A 20,057-nucleotide genomic window follows, 5' to 3' on the forward strand; every position below is an offset into this window, starting at 1 on the left:
GGGCTCTAGAAATACTGCTCTTCTAGCTTTCGCTGTGACTGTGCTGCGCTTTCCGCGCAGGCCTGGCGTTTTTTTTTTCGTAGACTGCTATTGCTTGCAAGATTAGTGAAAAGGTAATCGTTACTCTGCCATTGTTATGTGCCTGTACCTTGCCACAAGGCAAACAACGAAAAGAATGAATTGAGCGTTGACATAATACATGCATGGCCCAGAGTGCTCAATACTGGGCTGCCTGAATGCAATAATGTGAAAGAGAGCCCCGTGCATTGCAGTGCCTCTGATCGGTGCCACCCTTGCTGGTTTACGGCCTTCCAGATCTGCCAGCACATGCCCGAAAAGATACTGCTCCACTTTGGGGGCCCGGTCACTCTCCGTTGTGTGGCGCATTATTTGAAAAACGTATTCGCAATGATTTAAACAAATAATGTCAGTGCTTGGTACAGCAGCAACTCTCTGTGCATTAACCCACTAAAACTAGACATTTCATTCGCAATTACCAAGTGTGGCGCTTGTGGTGCTCACAACAGGGCAAGAAGAAATACCAGTTACTAACAGCGCCAACCTTCTGGGTGCGACTTTACCTGTGCATCTAAAACATAACCTTCACATTAATTCACTAATGTAAAAGTTTCTGTTGGCATTAATCTTACCATTAAATCTCTTAATTATTTCCAGAAACACATTAAACTTTGGCTGTATTACTCCTACGTTCATAGTAAGCTGTTTTACTGTGTATTGTCTTGGGCTAACTAATACTACTCTTACCTAGATGTCCTTCAATGCCTTCAAGATTAAGCTTTACAACTACTGACTTTCAATAATGTTTTCACACCCTCTAAGCCGCTATACCAAAGTCTAGATAGCTTGCCAGAAAACAAACTACCGAAACAGAAGCTACAGTAAAACTTGTGTGATACGATCACGGCTCATAGGAATGCCACGGTGATACAAATTTTTCTGTGATCCCAGCTAAAGCCCCTCCATGCATTTTTTGCCAGCTAGGTTAAATAGCGCCAACTCGTCCCCGTCCCCCCCCTCTCCCTCTACACCGGTTCCCCGCCCAACAGAAGCCGAAGTGCCATCACGATGTTTCTGCTCTTTTTCCGGTTGATGCACCCGCCCCATGGCCGCCCATGCCCTCACGACACACAAACACCAAGCGAAAACTCACTTGGTGGCAGGCAGTTTAGGACGAACCTCAAAACAACACTTTCGAAATGGAGAAGCAACTATTTGCTTTCTCACTTGTGCACATGCAAGTGCAGGAACAAGATGGAAGGACAAAGTGGAAAAAAGTGGCTCAAGAACTTCCTTCCGAGAGCTCCGGAACCGGAAATGGGCGGCAGCGACGAAACAATAGATGGCGCTACTTAAAAAAGCGACAGCAGAAGCAATGGAGGGGCTTTAGTCCCAGCCAAGGGCCATTAGCCCGCAATATGCTAGAGTACAGTTGTTGCAAACTGATTTTATTTACTCATTTATTTATTTATTTACAAGATACTGCAGGCCCAATTTGGGCCCTAGCAGGAGGGGCAAAAGTGCACTCAAAAAAGCAAGACATATTTACATACAGTGCATCAAAAAAAAAAAACATACTTATTGCCTAATTCCCACACCCAATAGAAATGAAGCCAGGTACAACAGAAAAATAGTAAAGAAAATATAAAGCAAAATTCAAAAAAAAATATTGGGGAGGAGCGAAGCATGCAGTTTGCGCAGGTGTTTCCCACAGCAAAATCAATGAGAGACAGAAGAAAGATTAGACACAGAGACCCGCAGTCCGCTTTTAGTTGATGTGCACGCTGCGAATCTTTATTTTTCAACTATGCACAAGAGAAATCTCACACTGGCACTACATTGAAGGTCAAGATCCAGTGTCTATATATACAAGGTGGCCGGTGAACGGTTGTGCAGCGCTAGCAGTCGGTTTTTTCAAGAAACTCGCTAGCAGACGCTGCCTGCGTCGGTGTTGTCTCTAGCAGGCGAGGGCGCGTTCTCATTTCTTGTGAGTTGGTAGTTCAGCGTTCATCGTAGAAAGAGTGTTTCCACAGTCAACGCGTGCTGTTCGCTCTTTCTTGCCACACGGCGAGCGCTGAGGTGGTTGCGCCCTCTGCTGCACTCAAGCAAATGGACAGCACACGACGATGCACACGGCGACAGCAGACGACGATGCACACGGCGACTGCAGACGACGATGCACCGCCGAGAAGCCTAGACCCTAATGTGCTTCGCCCCTAAAAGATTAATAAAATGAGTAACACGACGTAACATCAATCCTGAAGATTTTCAATTGTTCCTAAGCATTAAAATAATGACACAGGCAACAAAGTCCAATCAATAATTGTTAGCGGGAAAAACGAGAACTTGAAAAGGTTAGTTTTGGTGCTATACGGTGTTAGTGATTCATCCAAAAAGACTTCTTTTTGGGCGAGTTCGCGCTTGCATTGCTTAGGTACACTTGACTGTGGCACAAAATATACATTTCATGAAAAAGGGGCATAGAGAAGAGAAGAAAGCGAAGTTGGCGCTTCACTTTCTTCTCTTCTCTACGCCCCTTTTTCATGAAATGTATTTTGCGCCACAGTCAAGTGTACCTAAGTAGTGATTCTTCATGCCGATGCCTTGTAGTTCGTGATGTCAGTGGTGTTATGTAAGGTTATTTATTTATTTATTTGATTTGTATACATACAAGCACAAGGACACAGAGAAAAGAGGGAGAGAGCAAGCTGGCAACTGCCACCAAGAGGGGCACAACGCCTGCCTGTTTTTTCGGGAGGAGGGAAGAGACAGAGGAAAGAAAGTTAGGAGGAGAAAAAGAAGAAAGGAGATAGGAAAGTGAAGAAAAAAATTGACGAACACTTGGACAAAAATAGGTAAACACACACACACACGCACAAAAAAGGAACGCTTATAGACGGGTGGCCAGATCTGTTTGGTCCATAAAGGTCAGCAGAGCTCGATGGGCCTGGTCGCGTCGAGATACAGAACCTCTCGGAAAGAGGTAATCGTCAATGGTCGCGCATTTAAGTCCGAGGAATTTATATTCCTTAATTAGCAAAGCCCGCTGCGTAGCAAACGCTGGACAGTGTATTATAAGATGCTCAAGTGTTTCACATGAGCCACAAGCTGCACACAATGGACTGTTCACACGTCCTTGACGGAATAAGCGTTCGCGCACCAATACTGAACGGACTCTTAGTTTATATAACAGTGCTCTGGAACGACGAGGCAAGCCACGACCACGAACACGGGGAGGAAACGATCCGTTCGCGACACGCTGGTCTGGGTGCTGCTTCAGGAGGTGGCGGCGTATAAGCAGACGAGAGTTGTCCATCATAGACGAAATTGCCGGGCAGTCACAGTCATCATGATTACAAGATGAAGTGAGGCGATCAGCCTCTTCATTTCCAGCAATGCCCACGTGCGAAGGTATCCACTGGGCAGCTAGGGACATCTCGTGTGAGAGAATTTTGTCGGCTGATTCTACGATACTGCATAGAATAGGGCTGTCGGCCTCTTTTCCAGTGAGTCTGCTAAGGTTCAGGATTAAGTAAATAAATCGCGATGTTTCAAATGGAAGAGAAATTTTATTCTGTCAATTTTCTGTCATAATTGTAATGTTTTTATTCCATAACAATTCATTAGTTGAGTTGAACAGTCAGTTTGACGATATTTAGAATAAATAAATCTAACTAATTTTTGTTGGACCATCTCCAGTGCTTCGATATTTCGTTTAGTATGAGGATCCCAGACAATGGACGCGTACTCGAGCTTGGGTCTTATAATGGAAGAATATGCTAGCAGTTTTACATCAGGTGTTGTGTGCTTTAACCCCTTAACTGCTTTTGACGAGCAGAGCTCGTCCTGCCCAAACTGTTTCCAAACTGCTTTGGACGAGCAGAGCTCGTCCTAGTGGAACAGGTACTCCCCTCTAGTGTTCAGGACAAGAGACGCTCTACTACAGCTTAGATTGCGTGTAATCCACCAGATGGCAGCATTTACTTGACAATTTATTTTTCTCCTGCGGAAAAAGCACGGTTTTTGCATGAAAAGATGGCTTGTGGTGGCAGCCACCCATGCATAGCTGGCTCGTCAACACGAAAAAGAAGCTTTTCATTTTCGTCATCTTCTTCGAGTGATGATGGTTCGGATACAGATGTTTATCTTGTGTCCGGAAGTGAAGACAGCGATGACGGTGAATTGAGCATCTTCTCCGGTGATGATGAAAACAGCTCGGAAGCGAACATCGTGAGTGCTCGCCAGTGGATCTTGCTTGATGCAGACAATCCTCCTGTGAAGCCTCCTCGCTTTCCATTCTTGTCCGTTCCAGGCAAGACTTTCAACTTGTCATCGCAAGATGGCCTTATGGAATATATTCAGCAGTTTCTTCAAAAGCGCTTCATTTGCTCTCAGAAGCAAGGAGAAAACGGGAAAAAGTTGAGAAAGGAAACTCACTTTTGGTGTAGGAGCTGCAGCAGGCCCCCTTGCATTATTCCGTGTTTTGATTTGACGAAGTATGTGGTACAAATATTATTTCAACATCGACTAGGTACTTTTTAGTACAATCAGATTCGAAATCGGCAATAAAAGAAATAGCACTTTTGGTTGGGAAATTTTCAAAAAAATAAAGCACTTAAAGGGGCCCTGCAACACCTTTCTTAGTTATATTGGAATAGTCTCATTATTGACGTATGACTCTTCACGAGTCATATGCCGCAAAAATTTTTCGAATCCGTCAAGTCTAAGTGGTGTTACCAAATTATAGAGATCACGTTCCGCAGCTTTCTCCCTCAACTCAACGCAGCGAGCGCGCGGAAAGCTGCGCGCGGCGTGAAGGGAGGGAGGGAGGGCGGAGGTGCGAGGAGGCGGCGTCAGCGCCGGCGGCAATTTTTTCATTTTTTTCTCTCTGGCGTCTCGGCGCAACCACGTGGTCTGTGGCGCCACTTCCGGTCGGCTCGCGCGGTCGTCGAGCGGCGGAGCCCATGGCACCGTGTATCGCGCGTGCTTGAAAACTGCGAGTCGGTTTGGTAATGTTGGGTGTGCACGTCGAACTGCCGTAGTGTTTTCATCGCTCTGCCAACCATGGACGCAAACTTGCGTGCGCGTTTGGAACGAATGACAGCTGAGATGGGTTACGACCCACACTCCGATACACCGCCTCTTCGCACTGCTCGCGCTTGAATCGTATTCAACACGGCAAAGCTGCGTGCACCCTTCTCCCAGTGGCGGTACTTCGATGCTGTTTGCTCTTCGAATGCGGGCGCACAGCGAGTGCGGGCTGACAACAAAGAACTACAGACTAGAAGAAAGGATCGTGGGGCATCGGGCCGGCGCGGACCCATCCCCCATCTGTCTGCAGCTACCGTGAAAATGCTAGTCTGCTTGGTTGCTGTGTCGCGGTTTTTGGGAACCTGAGACTATGGGGAGGATACGCCAAGGTACGGCTCGATGACATACTGAACAGACAGCGAACGGGACTCTCGCCATACAGCGAACACAGGTATCCTAAGCTAGCCGGCGCCAGCATTGTCATCGGAGAAATGCTGCACCGCTGCCTCGGTCGGTCGTGAGAACGTGCCGACGATGCAGTTTCCAGCTGACGAGGCAACACTCGAACGGCTGCCACTCTCAACGGCAACCGGCGATGGTCAAAAGCACAGAAATATTCACGATTTCGGCACTGCACATGGTGAAGAAAACGCAACCACGCAACTTCGAGCAGACGAGCTGTCGGTGAGACCGGATGTGCTAATATTAATGTTTTTTCGGTGTTTTAACGGCATAGCACAATATAAACATACATATTATCTACTTATTGAACTCAAAATTAACAACTAAGGTAATAATGAGGGTGTTATCGTGATTAAAAAATCAGCCAATGGTGAAACTGCCGACAATCACGTCATATATTGCGGACTAATACATCATTTGTCGAGAGAAGAGGGAGCGATTTTCAGCTGACTTTGAGAATTTATTGTAAATTCCAGGCCGCTCGCTTCGCTATAATATTTGGCTCGCGTGTTCTCAGGAGCCTCAACTACTGATTGGCAGTGCTTTTTAACCCTGCTCAGAAAGTGTTGCAGGGCCCCTTTAAGGGGTTAACTTGTGTCACAAAAAGCATAGCTTATGAAGCGTGGATGTGCAAATGTTCGAAATATGAGCGTTTCAACTGAGTGTATTAGTTATCGAGACGCCGAGGTATTTGTAATGAGTTACCTTTGTTAGTCGTTGTGATGGAAGACTATATGGAAAAAATAAAATGTTTTTCTTTCTGTTCATGTTCATAAAGACTGTTTTACCAGCATTAAGTTGCACCTCCCACTCTTGACACCACATACCGTATTTACCCGCATAATTTGCGCCCTCGCATAATTTGCGCACCCCTAATATTTAGCCAGCTTTGCTAAAAAAAAAATATTTACTCGCATATTTTGCGCTCCCCGCCCCGCTCGAGCCAGCTCGCCGGCGCGCGCGCACGGGGCGAACTTTGGACGGCCGCGCCGCCGCGCCCCGCGGCCCTCACCGAGCAGGCGAGCGCAGTCATACACAAGACAGGCTGCGAGTGCAAAGTCCCTTCTTCCGATTACTTCGTTCTATTCTCTGGAAACCGCCGAGACCGTACCAACTGTTAATCTGTTCACCGGTTGTCGGAACTGTTCGAGCGTTCTCCCGCCGTGAGAATGCATGCACGCGACACGGCACGGACTACTTTCTGCATCGGAGGCGTGCGAGGGCCAGTCGCGCCAACATTTTCCCGCGCTGACCCTCCTCCTCTGCGTCCGCGCTGCGACGCAGCCTTCGTTGATTTCGGAAGTTTAGGTTTCGCGATCAGCCAGTTGCGTTTTCACTGTTCTCTTGCGCTGAGCTACAATAACTCTTCGGCAAAATTCAAGCTCACTGTTATAGAATTTGCCTAAGGAAACGGGAACCGTGCCGCAGAAGAGTTCGCTTTTTAATACAAGACCGGGAAGGAGACCGTTCCGAGGACCGAAGCATGGAAAGTTTCCTGCCGTTGAAGAATACTTTTTCAAATATGTGCGAGAACTTAGGCCCACCGGTATCGCCGTGCCGTGGCACCTCGTTACTCCCAGCATTGTCGCGAAGAGCTTCAAGAAGACGCCTCAACGCACTCGACGGAACCAAGGACGACGCGCTTTGGGAAAGCGGTGACAGCGGCCGCGGCGATGATTCTCAGTCGGACTTCTCAACCAGTGATTCTGACTAGACCGCGCATGACCGAATCTGGCTGGTTAAAGTACGTGCTAATTCTGTTAAAAACCCTTCGTTTGCGCTATAATTTATTTTCTTCTTTAATGTATTATATCGCGCGTGTTAGGACTATATATTGTGCGTTATTTCAGATGTGCTCGCGGAATCTCCGCGTAATTTGCGCACCCCTTTTTCGGAGCTCCAAATTCGCGAAAAAAAGTGCGCAAATTATGCGAGTAAATACGGTATGTATGTTATGCAGAGTAAAGCTTTTGATGGTTCTTCGTCGTTGATCACGGAGACCTTGGACGACGATCGGCAGCGATGATAAACTCACACGCAGGCCGCAGCAGAGGTCAGGGGGATGAAGTCATTTATGAGAACGCAATATAATACATAAAGCTGAGCTTAGAAAGATACAAAGTTAAAAACAGGACAAATATACAGTGTCACTCTTCTACTTGTTAACAAAGTTAGAGCCCAGACAGATTGCCACTAGCCTCACTAAATAAGCACACTGATTTCAACCCAGGCTAGCATTATGTACATGGTACGGAGCCTAAACGATCTATCAGCAATGCTGATTACAGCCCAGACTAACGTGTCATAATCGTGCAGGTCAATATCTACTGCAACGAACAAAGGCAGTATGTGCACTTTGTTGACGCGACGACTGATGACGATGAAGAATTATGGCTCAGCCCTTTGTAATGGGTTGGAAGCTTTAAACGGCCCACCAGTAATGCAATTTGCGTTAGGTGACGCCCGGTCACTATGTCCCTCTCCCGCCATGCTGTATAACATACGTTGACGTGGGAGAGAGGGGGGGAGGGGGAAGAACTTTACTGAGACCCCGAGGAAATGGATCATGCGCTTATGGGCTTCCTTGGCAACCAATACAAGTGCACTTGCGAGGAACCCACTACGCCATAAATCATTGTAATTTTTTAGAAGTAGGGAAGCAGGCACTATGCCATTTTTCGTCATTCTACGGAGAGCGGTGGTAACTGCTCAATGCATGTAAGGCATTATGCGCACTTTGTTGATGCTGTGCCTGATGACGATGAAGAATTATGGCGGAGCTCTTTATTGTGGGTTGGAAGCATTCAACAACCTACTCGTTGCGCAATTCGCATTGTGTGACGCCTGGTTACAGAATTCGCGTTGTGCGACGCTTGGTGCTTATTTTACTCTTCTACCACACTATATTGCATATGTTAATGTGGTTCCTTCCTGACATGAAGCCTGTATAGGACCTTTTTGCAAAGCAGTTTCAAGCACCACCATGGCTCAGAGTTTGAATACTGGGCTCCCACGCAGAGGGCCCAAGTTCGAACCTCATTCCATCCTGGAATTTTTTTCTTATTTTTTTTTTTTTCTTATTTCGAGTGATTGTGGTTACGGACACCGGCGGCGGCGGACAACTACGGCACCAAAAACGGCCGCTGAAATGATCTCATAACAGCTTTCGCTGTAAAATGAGTGTCAATACCAACAAACTGTGTGCACTTAGTAACGTATGCAGAAACCCAAGCAACTGTGAAGTCCGGCAGTCCTTTGGTTTTTAACTTTAAAATTAGTTTTGCGTGACACACAAGATCAAATGCCTTTCCGAAATCTAGAAACATTACATCTATCTGGCCTGATTTATCTAGAATAGAGGCAAAGTTATGAACAACTGTGGTTGGCTCAGTTACTGTAGAAGGACCTTTCCTAAAACCATGTTGAAATGGAGAGAGCATTCAGTTATCATTAAGAAACTTGGTTATATAATTGGTAATAACATGCTCAATAAGTTTACAGCAAGACGCGGTTAAAGATATTGCCACGTGCGTTTCTTTATCACTTTTGCTATATTCGGTTTTCGGCCACAAAGACTGTCAGCAACGCTCAGCGCGAACCGCGCCGCATTGTTCGAGGAGCTTCGTGATCATTGTAGATCGTTTTGTTAAGATTTCGCGCAAGACGCGCACATTCGAGCTTATTCTAGAATTTGCGCGACAGCCAGCGATAACGCTGGAATATTCGACGGCTTATGTTTAAATGCCGACACGCTTCACTGCTGGTCAGTTGATCGACGGTCGACGCTCTGTTCGCCGCTATCAGCGTATTGCTGTACTTTGACATTCAGTTTCACGGCCACAAGTTCGGCCAAATAAACAGTTTCATCTCGGACGTGCTGACTGCTGTCTTCGTCAACGTCACGACCACGTGACATCTGGTGGAGGTGCTGCTTCATGATCCGGACACTACCGCGGGATGCTGACCCAAGCCCAAGCCCCGACGAGGACGACGGCAAGAAGAACCCGGATCGTCGAACAAGCCGCAGGCAGAAGGGACTGCCGCCAGAGCACGGGCTCCTTCCCGAAAAAGACAGAGAGCCGCAGATCCCAACATCGACCGCAGCGACGATGACCGACCCCGTGCAGCCTGCGCCGATCCTTCTTCGGCAGCCCAAGGAGCCGCCACCCTTCCGCGGATCGTCGTTTGAAGACCCGGAAACCTGGCTTGAAACATACGACCGTGTCGCCGCCTTTAACAACTGGACCAATGAAGACAAGCTGCGTCACGTGTACTTCTACCTCGAAGACGCGGCCAGAACCTGGTTTGAGAATCGGGAGTCCTCACTGCAGACATGGGATCTTTTCCGCAGCGCATTCCTGCACACGTTCACAAGCGTCGTCCGCAGGGAAAGAGCCGCTTCTTTGCTGGAGACCCGGGTGCAGCTGCCAAACGAAAACATCACCATCTTCACGGAAGAGATGACTCGACTTTTCCGTCAGGCCAACGCTGCGATGGCGGAAGACAAAAAAGTTCGCCTGCTCATGCGGGGTCTCAAACAAGAACTTTTCGCGGGACTTGTCCGCAACCCGCCCACGATGGTTGCCGAATTCCTCACCGAGGCTACGACTATTGAAAAGACACTGGACATGCGGACGAAACAGTACAATCGCTCGCCGCTGTCTGCAACCTCTTCCAAAGTGCACTCACTAGCCACCGACAACTTGCGCGAAACCATCCGAGCGATCGTGCAGGAGGAGTTGCGCAAGCTGTTACCTTCGCCGCAGCCTCAAGTGGATTCGATCGCAGACATTGTCCGCGAGGAAATCAAAGAGTCACTGGGTGTTCCTCAGCCGGCACCGCCGCAGCTTCAAGCAATGAGTTATGCTGCTGCAGCCCGACGCAACGGCCCCCTCCTCGCCCGTGTCAAGACGCCGCGCCGCCCCAGCAGTTCCGCCGCCAGGCACCACCGCCGCCACCACCGCCGCCACCACCGACGCCATACCGCCCGCCAACCGGCCAGCAATACACGCCGAGGAAGACCGATGTTTGGCGCGCCCCCGACCATCGTCCACTCTGCTACCACTGCGGAGAAGCCGGCCACACCTACCGCCGCTGCCAGTATCGACAGATGGGCCTGCGGGCAGCAACCGATGGAGGTGCGGTTGCTGTACGACGAAACATCGAAGATCATCCGCCGCCGACGACGACGCCATGACGAAACCTTCAGGACAAGACGCGAACCAGACAGAGCCCTGATGACGAAACATCGCGGACCGAAGTAGACCTTACGACGCAACTTGGAAGCAGGGGAACAAACCGACGTAGCCGTTACCCGACGCCACGACCTAACTGCAACTCAAGACGAACTAGCGACCTCGACGTTCTTATCGACGGCCACAGCGTCACAGCCCTCGTCGATACCGGAGCCGACTATTCCGTCATCAGTGGGCCGGCCCGTTCGCCACAACGTTGAAGAAAGTTAGGACTGCTTGGGAAGGCCCCGAGATCCGGACCGCTGGAGGCCATCTAATAACGCCGTCTGGAGTCTGCACAGCGAGAGTCACCATTAATAATCGCACTTATGCTGCGAGCCTCGTAATCTTGCAACATTGCTCGAGGGATATCATACTTGGCATGGACTTCTTAAACCATCACGGCGCCGTCATCGACCTAAGAACCAAGTCGATAACTCTATCGTCAGAGAAAGCGACACTGCCGGATGCGAACCCATGTCAACATGCCCTGAACATGCTCGAGGATCAAGTCACCATTCCTCCTAGATCCAGCATCATAATTCCCGTCGGCACCGAAACGGCTGAATGCATCGAAGGTGTCATCGAGAGCGATCAGCGTTTGCTGCTAGACCGTGACATTTGCGTCGCAAGAGGCATTGCTCGGCTGTATGAAGGAAAAGGAAGCGTGATGCTAACGAATTTCAGCCAAGAATACAGACACTTGAGCAGGGGCACGACGATTGCGTACATCGAAGAAATCTTGGCTGTCAGCGATGCGTTTGTCTTTTCACATTCTGACGAAGCTACGACGACAACCGCAATGCCTGAGCCATCCTTCGACGTAAACCCAAGCCTTCCCGCCCGCCAACAGCAACAGCTCCGATTCCTTCTGAAGAAATACAAGGACTGTTTCTCGTCGTCATCACGGGTCCGGCAAACGCCCCTTGCTAAACACCGTATAATAACGGAAGAAAATGCTCGACCACTCTGTCAGAGTCCCTACCGGGTTTCGACGCGAGAAAGGGACGCCGTTAAGAAACAAGTCGACGAAATGCTACGCGACGACATCATCCAGCCGTCCAAGAGTCCGTGGGCGTCTCCCGTAGTGTTAGTGAGGAAGAAGGATGGAACCCTATGTTTCTGCGTCGATTATCGTCGCCTGAACAAAATAACGAAGAAGGACGTGTACCCTTTTCCACGGAGAGCCCTGGATCGACTCCACAACGCGAAGTACTTTTCGTTGATGGACCTCAAGACCGGCTACTGGCAAATCGAAGTTGACGAGAGAGACCGAGAAAAGACGGCCTTTATAACACCAGACGGCCTGTTCGAGTTCAAGGTCATGCCCTTCGGTCTTTGTTCGGCACCTGCGACATTCCATCGTGTTATGGACACAGTGCTGGCTGGCTTGAAGTGGCAGACGTGCCTCGTGTACTTGGACGACATCGTTGTGTTTGCCTCAAGCTTTGACGAACACCTCCGGCGCCTTGACGCTGTACTTGAAGCAATCAAGACCTCTGGCCTCACCTTGAAGCCTGAAAAGTGCCGCTTCGCGTACGAGGAGCTCTTGTTTTTGGGTCACGTTATCAGCAGGGATGGTGTTCGCCCAGACCCGCGGAAAACAGCTGCTATCGCTGCCTTCCCGCCACCCACCGACACGAAAGCCGTGCGCCGTTTTCTCGGCTTGTGCGCCTACTACAGGCGCTTCGTCAAGGAATTTTCACGAATCGCCGAGCCACTGACGCAACTCACGAAGGCCGACGTCGAATTCAGGTGGGAAACGTCGCAAGTTCAAGCATTTCAAGAATTGAAACGACGCCTTCAGATGTCTCCAATACTAGCGCATTTCGATGAATATTCCGATACGGAAATCCACACCGACGCAAGCAGCGTAGGACTCGGCGCCGTCCTTGTGCAGAAGACTGACGGGCAGGAAAGGGTCATCAGTTATGCTAGCCGGTCGCTATCAAAGGCAGAAACGAACTATTCCACAACAGAAAAGGAGTGCCTAGCGATCATCTGGGCTACATCCAAGTTTCGCCCCTATGTCTACGGCAGGCCCTTCAAAGTTGTGAGCGACCACCACACATTGTGTTGGCTAGCTAACTTGAAAGACCCTTCAGGTCGGCTCGCACGGTGGAGCCTACGACTTCAAGAATTCGGCATAACCGTCCTTTACAAGTGCGGAAGAAAACATTCCGACGCTGACTGCCTGTCTCGCGCCCCCGTCGACCCACCGCCACAGGACGACAAGGAGGACGACTGCTTCTTGGGAACCATAAGTGCCGAACGACAGCGAGCGGACCCAGAACTCAGGGGCCTTGTGGAATACCTCGAGGGCAGGACCACCGTTGTTCCGAAGGTATACACGCGGGGACTGACGTCGTTTTTCTTGCGCAACGGTGTTCTCCTAAAGAAGAACTTCTCACCGCTTCGAGCCGATTGAATTCTCGTGGTACCCTCGACACTGCGGCCAGAGGTCCTCCAGGCTCTGCACGACGACCCGACGTCTGGACACCTGGGTGTTTCTCGAACGCTAGCAAGAATACAGGAGAAGTACTACTGGCCGTGCCTTTCCGCCGACGTCACCCATTAAGTAAAGACCTGCCGGGACTGTCAGCGACGCAAGACACCGCCCACTAGGCCAGCCGGACTTCTGCAGCCTATCGAGCCACCTCGACGGCCATTCCAGCAAATCGGGATGGACTTACCGGGGCCGTTCCCGACGTCCAATACCGGAAACAAGTGGATCGTCGTGGCAACTGACTACCTCACCCGCTACGCCGAGACAAAGGCCTTGCCCAAAGGCAGTGCCGCCGAGGTAGCCAAATTCTTCGTGGAGCACATCGTCTTGCGTCATGGCGCCCCGGAGGTCCTCATCACAGACAGAGTTAGGTCCGCCTTTACTGCGGACCTAACTCAGGCGATCTTCAAATACAACGAGATGAGCCACCGCCGCACCACCGCCTACCACCCGCAGACCAATGGCCTCACCGAGTGTCTGAATAAGACCATCGCCGACATGCTGGCCATGTACAACGTGCTGGCCATGCTGGCCATTGCTGACATGCTGGCCACCGCATTTTGAACAGTACAGTAGACTCTCGAGCCGCGCGGGGCCAACACGCGCGCTAGCTGGGGAACGAGGCGCCAAAGGAAAGGGCGCGCTCGATTCCCACAACCTGAAGGGACCAGGAAAATGTATTCCGTTTAACAGGAGTTCCGTTTACTGAGAGATGAACAGGTGTGCAGAATCCAAGTATGAAACCAATCGTGTTAGATGCAGTTGTTCCGTTTAAGCAGCAGTTCCGTTTAAGAGATTTCCGTTTACTGAGAGTCTACTGTAGTTGCAGCTCTGTAAACTCCAACAAAAAAAGGCGTATTTGGGGCGTCTTTTTGCCACCCAACAGTAATGTCACCTATCTCGCGGGCTTTCCTTGCATTATCACCACGCGCCCGTTGCTTCTCGATCAGGAGCGACATGTGGCTATCAGCATAACATAGCGTTCACGATAGGAAAGGAGCCAGCACATAGTTTTCAAGAAAGGAAAGGCAAAGCAACCCCGATGATGATCGTTGTGTGGCTGATAGACGCTGCAGATACTCCTGTTTGCCATAGGGTGTCGACCGGTGATAACAGGGGCGAAAGTGTATACAAATAACATAAACATTAAGTTCGGGGGGGGTAGTGCCAAGACTCCCAAAACCCCGATATGACGATGATAGTGGGGGAATCCTGATCAGTTATGACCACCTGAGGTTCTTTAATGGGCACTGTTATATTTGACCCCTTCATAATGCAGCTGGAAAGGAATCAAATCAGCGCCCTCGTACTCACTAGTATGACACCACAGCCGCTCAGACACCAAGGCTGGTGCGAAAGCTTTTTTTATTGCGGTGGCAATTATATGGACAGTCCCGACGGGTTTTTGCTGTCGCCGTCATGTCCCTTATGAAGTCCAAATTGATAAGATACCCCACGCATCGTATGTCCTACCGCAGGTAAAAGCACGCGAGCGGGGGCGACGAACACAGCCGAAGCAGAGATCAAACGAGCCGGCTCATTTCCGTCGCTCGGAGGGTGCATGCGATAACATCACCCCGCTCGGGAGGCCTGCCGTCAAAGCCGACAGGCAATGCCCCGCCCTTCTTTAACGAGCATGAAAAGACGCGAGGGGGCGGGGGGGGGGGGTGTCGTGCAAGCAACAACTTTGAACTCTGAATCTAAGGTCGCGATCGCTGGCGCGCGCGCTATCTCAAAAGCCATTACAGTAGGCGGCTCGTATACCCTTTACGTGCTGCGCTCTCAGCACGAAGTCACTATGCAGACAGAGCATCTCTCCCTGAAGCGGCCGTATTATCACACCAGCGTTTTCTAGTTACGCGAGATCGGATACAAAACAGTTAGCTGCCAGCCTCACTTCGTGTAACACTACAATTTGTTGCTATCGCATTCACTGCTTCGCCCTTGCGGTGAAACTGTGACTTTTTTTGGTTGTTTGTTTTTCTAATACAGTGCTACGACATAAAGAAAAGAGAAAGTTTGTTCAACATGTGAATTGAGCCTAAGCCAATTCACATGTTGAACAATTGAGTCACAAGCTCCACTAAATATAGCACAGTCATGCACTTACTGGCAAGTACAGATATTCTTTTGTGCAATAACAAATTTTGTGCCGACAGCATACAAGTGTACTGTTTTCAACATAAATATGCAGTAAAATAAAAGATTACTGGCGGAAAAAAATTTGCTGTCTTGATTATTCGGTATTCGATTCGTATTCGAAGCTATGTATTCAATTCATATTAGAAAATTTTGATATTCGCACACCCACCTATTAAACTTTTCGGCAATGGTTTGTTTATCAACGATGACAACGCCATGCTGCACGATGCGATCAACCAATTTCTTACTTCTCGAAATAAATAGCCAAAACTTTTCTGGCGAGCTACGAATGAATTAAAATAGTGCTTCTTCGCGCTACTGATAGCTTGGTTTAGCATCTTTTGATTGTTCTGCACTGTGCTCACACTCACGCACTGTCGTTTAAGTCTCTTAACTTTTCTCTTTAGGTGCAATACCCATCTTGTAATCTACGGTGTGTTTTCTTAATTTTATTTGGTACAAAGTTTACAAGGCAATATCTCCACAAATATTTAAATTTAATAAGACTTTTCGGGGGCCCAGTTGGTGCATACTGACAAAAATTACTTAGCGCAATACAAACACAGCACACAAGGAAGGTACACAAGGTACACAATATTTAAATGATTTCCAAAGGTCAGTAGCATCTGCACCTTGAAAATTACAGATGTGCAAGTCAAGAAAGTCCAGGACGCTTTCGTTGTTTGCCCGCGAAGTCTTTGGTCATTATTGAAACAAGAGGCTGGGCCTTTTGCACCCCAAGAGAACATGAAAGAAGTGCCCTTTCACCCTGCAACGTTTGATACGAATGTATGCTACTACACAGGTACACATAGGTGCTGTCCTCGCTGCCACGGAAGACGTGCCGTTGATTGCACGGTCACAAAAACCGATTTAGGGAGTTGTCCGCATTGCCAGACTCCTTCAATGCTTTTCTGGTCATGAAACTCCCACCTCAGTTTCATATGAAGTTAGTGCCCGCCGCTAGAGGCGCAACTGTGCTTGAGAGGGCATGTGAGTGCTGCTGCCGCTTTGGTTGTGCATGCGGAAGCCTCAATATTCTAGCTTTCTTAACATCCGCAACAGTCGCTTTACTTGTACGTTGCTGCTTTTAACACTCAACATGCGTAAATGAGTAGAGCTGGTACAGCACAACACGGGAAAAGAAGAAACGACCAAGCTTCCCAGATGTAAGGACAGCGCGAAACGACAGAGAACCAACTCGCCTAACCTTCAACACTTGCCGCGTAAATGAGTGCCTGAGCGCATCGTTAAGTCTCGAAATGAGCACCTGGGTGAAAAGAATAGCCGCTCAGAACATGCAGCTCAAGGCGTTTTCAGTCTAAACGAAACAAAAATGTGATGTTAGACGTGCCATAATCATCACGTCTATGAGGCACAGCAGTGTGGGAAACTCCGGTTTTTGATCACGAGAAGTTGTGGCGTACCACTGTGTGCGACTTTGTTGATTTGTCGCACTTGTTTGTGTCGGAGCTCGACATCCTCTTTAAACACATGAAAAGAAGAGGCCCTTTTGCTTCATGCTATTCTTGTAGCCTTCCAGCAGGCAGCACGTGAAGCCACCCATCGCAATTCACCAAAATAAAGCCACTAGCAGCTTGCTGATGCAGCAATATACAGCTGACCGTATTACAGTAGAACCCCGCTGTTACGTTCCTCACTGCTGCGTTTTCCCGGCTGTTACGTCGTTTTCCGCCGGTCCCGGCATAGCTGCCATAGGATACAATGTATTGGGAACCCCGCTGTTACGTCGTAACTGTCGGACCGTTCCCGTATGATACGTCGCGAAGTGCGCTCGGAGCCGACCGAGTTACTACCAAAGAGAGTGGCCACGGTGCATTTTCACACAGCTTGGCCTCGTTTGACCGTAATATTAGCCATGAGAGGCGCAAGCAACAGAATCTTTCAATTGATGCAAACAAAAGCATGGCCTTCGAGATTCAAATTGCAAAGATGGTGTCTATGACGTAACTGCTCGCGAAAGCAAGGCCTTCGAGATTGGCATTTACTATTGACAAAAGCATAGCCTTTGAGATTTGTATTGCACAAACATGGCGTGTATGACGTAATTGCTTGCGAAAGCAAGGCCTTCGAGATTGGCATTCACTTCTGGCATCGCGTTGGCGTAGACTCATCATCATCGTTATTTGTCGGAGAACGGGAGGAGTTCGAGCTGGTTGGAGCTCGCATGGTCGTGCGTGCAGTTCGCGGTCGGACTCGCCGCGCCGGTCGTGATTGCGTGTGCTTAGTTCTTTCATGCCTACAGCTGTTGGTGTTAAAAAAATCACATACGTTGATTACATTTCTGTGGATGAGGCCGTCCTAAGCGCCGCGTTTCTATCCATCGACTAGATCGCGGCTGAGCGCGCCAATTTTCGTGCTGCTTGTAAGAATTGAAATAAAATTCTGTACTACTAAATATTTTGCCGTTTTTCCTGTTTTTCGGCTCTTACGTTTCCCGTCTCTTACGTTTATTTCCTACGGTCCCTTCAAAAACGTATCAGCGGGGTTCTACTGTAAGTACTCCAAGCACCGGCACGCGCTGTGGCAGTCGTGGCATAGTGAAGTTTGTGGTGAGATCGGTGTATTTTTCAGGCATCATGTGCACACGATGTGGGAAAAACATAACATGTGGCAGCTTTTGTCAGCTCACATGCATTTAAGGCAAAGCTTTCTTGCAGTGTCCAGTGAGTCTTGATGCTGTGCTTATGGGCCTACAATGAGAGCAGCAGTACAGTAAGGCGAATGTGATACTCACGGTCATGTACTAATACCACGCAATACCGTATATACTCGTGTAAGGGCCGCCCTCGTGTAAGGGCCGCACCCCTACTTTGGAGGGGGAATTTCGAAAAAAAAATTCAAAAAGTCCCGCCAGAAAAGTGTAGTTAGTTAAATTGCAGCTAGATGGCGCTGCCAGCTTTTCCGCTTCCGCCAACCTCGACGGCGCCATTATTGCTTTGTGTGGCGCATCGTTGGCTTCGTGTGGGTAGCTTGCCAGTGTTTCTTCAGATCGGTGCTGTCGGTGTCACTTTGTCTGTAATAGTGAGCCCTGTTTGAGCCATCGCAGGTGAGGGACGATGGGCCGGCACTTGAGATCTTTCACTGCAGCCTTTAAACTGCAAGTGATTGAATATGCCGAAGAGCACGGCAAGCGAGAAGCTGGACGCAAATTTGACGTCGATGAGAAGCGCGTGCACTACTGGATGAAACAGAAAGATGCCCTCGGCGCTACCAACAGGAGCCGAAAGGCATTTCGCGGAAAGAAGTGCAAGTACCCGGAACTCGAAAGCGAACTTGTAAAATATGTCATCGACACTCGAAGGGACGGCTACGCCGTCTCAACTGACATGATCCGCGTGAAAGCCCTGGCCATCGCTCGCCACATGGAAATACCCCAGGCACAATTCAAGGCAAGTCGGGGGTGGGCTATGCGGTTTATGAACCGTAATCAGCTCTCCATCCGCCGCCGAACAACGCTTTGTCAAAGGCTTCCAAGCGAGTACGAAAGCCATGTGATTAAGTTCCATCGCTTTGTAAATGGTCTCAGGAGGGAGCATGAGTACGACCTCTCCCAAATTGGGAATGCGGACCAGACTCCTGTGTGGTTCGATGCACCAGAAAGCACCACAGTGGATTTAAAAGGTGCGAAAAGTGTGTCTGTGCGCACGACCGGCGCAGAACGTCAAAGATGCACTGTGATGCTGTGCGTCACGGCAGACGGCAGAAAACTTCCGCCGTACGTCGTATTCAAGCGAAAGACTCTCCCTAAAGAGAAGTTCCCTCAGGGAATCATCGTACGTGCCCAGGAAAAGGGTTGGATGTCCGAGGAACTCGTCATAGATTGGATAAAGACCGTCTGGGCAAACAGACCTGGAGGCCTGTTATAACGGAAAGCCCTGCTTGTTCTGGACAGTTTCAGGGGCCACTTGACGGACCGCGTGAAGAACCGACTCGCCACGACTCGTACGGACTTGGCCGTCATTCCTGGAGGACTGACGAGTGTGCTGCAGCCGCTCGACGTTTGCGTTAATCGTCCGTTTAAATCGGAATTTCGCCGATGCTACTCGGAATGGATGGCTGGAGGCCATCATGAGAAGACCCCTACAGGACGGCTGAAGCGGGCATCGCTACAACAAGTGTGTGCGTGGATTTTGAGTGCGTGGCGTGCCGTGTCATTCGAAACAGTCGCGAAAAGCTTCAAGGTGACTGGGATTTCAAACTGCATGAGCAACGCTGAGGATGAACGTCTCTGGGAGGACGCCGACGCCGAGGCGAGCTCTTCCAAGAACGAGGATAGCGATAGCGAAATGGAATTGTAATAAAAACATTCCTGGAATGTCATTTGCGACTCTCTTACACTCTGCTACTGTCGCGGAAACAGTACAGACCTTTGGTGAGCTGTCATCGGCCTGATTCGTGTAAGGGCCGCACCAAGCAAAAATTTCGAAAAAAAAGTGCGGCCCTTACACGAGTATATACGGTATCCACAGCTCTACTAGAAAGCTGCCACAGTGGAAGAGACAGAAAAGCTTTGTCTACACCTAGTGTGCAGCTAAATTATTCAGCATTTCTTACAGCTCCTCGAGAGTAAGTGTTGAAGATTGGGCGAGTTGGTTGGTCGTGCACGAACAGGTACAGCGCATGAAGAAGAAACAGCCGGG

General features: G+C 49.3%; 1 protein-coding gene across 3 annotated transcripts in view; it reads right to left on the bottom strand.

Annotated features, from left to right (window-relative positions):
* The window catches only part of LOC119402446 (tubulin--tyrosine ligase-like protein 12), a 301,835-nt gene that overhangs the window by 259,588 nt on the left and 22,190 nt on the right, over positions 1-20,057 (bottom strand). The gene's annotated exons all lie outside the window — the stretch shown is intronic.

The sequence above is a fragment of the Rhipicephalus sanguineus genome, chromosome 8, assembly GCF_013339695.2.
Source record: "Rhipicephalus sanguineus isolate Rsan-2018 chromosome 8, BIME_Rsan_1.4, whole genome shotgun sequence".
Taxonomy (NCBI): Eukaryota; Metazoa; Arthropoda; class Arachnida; order Ixodida; family Ixodidae; genus Rhipicephalus; species Rhipicephalus sanguineus.